We start from the raw sequence: 3450 nt of genomic DNA on the forward strand, positions 1-3450 counted from the left end.
CCCCCGTGTCTTCTCCCTTCGCGGGAAAATGACTCAAAGAATAAGAGGACCCAGCCATGACCAGACTATCTTCACAAAACACAGGAGTGGATGAAGTTACTGAAACTGGATGCACGTTCTTTTCTATTTCAAAAGATAGTTTTGTCGTATTCCATATCGATTGTCATCTGTTAATGTGTTTTTGGAACTGTTCACTCTTCTTCACCTTTGTCTGCATGTGAGAACTGCAACACAGGCTCCTGGCTGCAGAACGCTTCCACATGGCTTAGTAAAGACATGTTGCAAGACGAGACACATGGGCATACAACCTGAGAGCAGTTCATCAATTGCATTCCAGCTATTCTTACCCCCTGCCATTTACCTGATTATTTGCACATTAACACAGATGTTTATTAGTTGAAGTGAAGTCCAGGACTATACGAGCTTTATTTGAGTTGCCTGACAATGCCTCTCAACTGGCTGCGCATCAAAGCGCGCTGGGGGGAAGAGATGCATTCCTCTCATTCTTTCAAATTGGGTGGCCGCGTTTGCAGCCGTTCACAGGATGTGGGAAACTAGAGATAAAAGACTTCCATTACCCTCCCCCCCTCCCCTCTCTGCTCCTCCTCTCTCCGCCCTCATTTTCCCGCGCATGTTATTGTCTGAATGGCATTCTCTATCTCTCTCCCGCCCCTGCCTAAACTAAGTTTTGTTTTCCTCTGAGATTCCATGGTAAGTTGCAAACCATCATAATGATGATAGGCTGTATTGTATTTTAGAAATTTTGTAATTTGACGATGTCTCTCCATCAAGTTGGAGGAAAGGTGGATTCATAAAAAAAAGTGGATAGGAAGAAATGTCAAATTCTCCCAACTGCACTATAGGCCTATTAATGAATAATAATAAAGATTAATCTTGTCAACCGTCCCTTCTTATAATCACTCTGCTCACTTTGCAAAGCAATCCAAGCCACTGTGCATGAGACGATCCGCAAACAAAAAACCAAAGTTTAATAGAAACCTGTGCCATCTTGGGCATACAGTCGCCTTCTTGTAAAAACGTAAGTGGAAAATGACAAAGTGTTTGCAGGTCATCATGGCTGACTGGAATGAAAGTGAGGTCACGGGGTGTTCATTCTTGCTTTATGGACACCCTGGGCAAATTGCTTTCATACCTCTGAAATGTTTGACAAAAAGCAGGTGCTGTCATCCATTTACCACCACATTTGAAAGTGCTAGTTCAAATAATGGAATACATTGTAGCTGCACAGAAACCAAAGCACACCTTGTGTTTCTAGTTTCAATTTGTGAGGGTGTAGGCCTCAAAGTTGAGCTGATCGTTTAGTTTATTTTTAGCAGAAGTGGAAAGGGTACAAAAATATTCTACCTAAGTAAAAGTACTATTACTTTGATGACTTTTCACAAACAAAGTACAAGCAAAATTACCGGTATAAGAGTACACTTAGTTACTTTTTAATAGCTGGGGGGATATCTACTTTTTATAATTGTACTTATTACATATCCTATTTATAATAATATCTATTTTTTTAAAAGGCCCAAAGCCACATCGCGCTTTCCATTTTAGTTTGTTGCCAAGGCAACGTTAGAGGCCTTTTTAATTTACTTTCTGTTGGGTTTGCTTTTACTCACTATTGGGTGTGATTTAAAATGTAGCAAGGAACAATACTTCAAACAAAACTAAGTGAAAGTATAATTACAGATTTTGAAAAAGTACTTTAAAAACGTAAAGTACAAAAATAAACTTGTAATTCGTTACTTTCCACCTCTATGACCAGGGAGGTCTTATTACCATTCATATTACTGAATTCACAGCTTAATATGTGAAACTAAGATATTGTTAGGCTACAGTAGTAACACTATAGTAGCCTAATAGTAGTTTAAGCACGAGTGGTTTTATAGTGTCCTGAAAGGTCTAGAGAGCATGTGCGCCGGGTTCATGCTCAGTCAGGGGCATAGGGAGAGGTGTGTGAAAATGGAGAGGTCTAAAGCAATGAGTGCAAAAGTGCCCACAGGCCAATGAAATGCCACCAATGAGTAAATCTCTGTGGGGCTGCAGATAGCCCTGCTGCCTGCATGATCAGCAGGGCTCAAATGGCAGTCATCGAACCCCAACTGTCAGAAGGACAGATTATTAGTTGCACCGCTCTCTTTGGAGCCAGCTGCTCAGTCCAATCTCCTGAGGAGATGGCAACAGGTTCTCATACTGTAAAGCAGGACGTCACCATTTTAATGTCAGTGATCGCCAACTACATTCATGTCTGATTAGCTGTTGCCGCAGTCACTCAAGTTTTCCCCTTTTTCTTTTACATCTCGGTGCTGCACAGCACAGCACAGCAGCACACCGAAACCTGGGAGGTCACAAGGGAAGATTGGACTTACATAATACTTTCATGAAGTACTTCCTCTTTCTAGATAAATAGAAACCCTGCCCGCAGGACATTTTTTACAACACCAAATCATGTTTGAGTCTACTCAATATGTGCACAATCCACTGGAATATAATAGGTTTTTTCATTTTGGAATACATGTTTTGACATTTGATTGAGAAATGCTAACAATGTTTATGAGATCACTAATTGTTACTTTTGTATATGTATTTGGAGCAATAAAAGATGCTAAAATGTAATATCTCTTTGTGCACATTTCATGAACACAAATTTTGACTTCAAAAAAAGACACATTATCTGCTCTAAGCAGCCCATGTTCCAGATGATCTTGATACTGTAAGTTAGTTTCCTTTTTGTGCCACATTTTGCCCTAATCTATGCTGTAAACCTACATGCCATAAACTCTGTTATCTAGCCTACCCGACCCTTCAGTAATACCCTTGACCTGACACTCCACCTCCGCCCTTCATCATAGAGTCATAACACTTCCTTTGTAACATATTAGCCACCTTAAGCACACAGTTTCTTCTCAGGAGATTACTCACTTATCCCCACGTGGCCTGATAGATTCTGCTGAGGTCTTCTGCTGTCTATCTGTCTCTATGCGTCTCTCCTTCAACTCTTCTCTGTCTTCCTAGAGGTCGTAAAAAAAAAAAGGCCCAGCCCCCTGTCTGCACTCCAAAAAGTTGTTTATCCATCAATCATGATTGCCAGCCAATCACCTCTCCAGCTGTCCACAGATCCCACCTGCTGCCACTCTGTAAGTGGCAGGACAAATAATCATGGAGGTGAATGAGACGAGTGTAGACTTGCACAGAGTGTTTGATGCCTCCCGATTTCCCCCTAATGGATTCAACAATGGATAGAGGATAGAACATGACCTCTGCACTCCCATGGATTAAATGTGTTTAACCGGTTTCCCCCTGTATTTCCTGTTATAACCTGTATTTAATGGATTTTAATTTGTTTCAAATTGTTTTGTATTTTATGCGTTGTACTTGTTAGCTCTAGGTAGTTTACGTACAATTTTACGACAGGTCTTTTTTTTTTTTTTTAAAGAAGCG

Source organism: Etheostoma spectabile, chromosome 7, assembly GCF_008692095.1.
Source record: "Etheostoma spectabile isolate EspeVRDwgs_2016 chromosome 7, UIUC_Espe_1.0, whole genome shotgun sequence".
Lineage (NCBI taxonomy): Eukaryota > Metazoa > Chordata > Actinopteri > Perciformes > Percidae > Etheostoma > Etheostoma spectabile.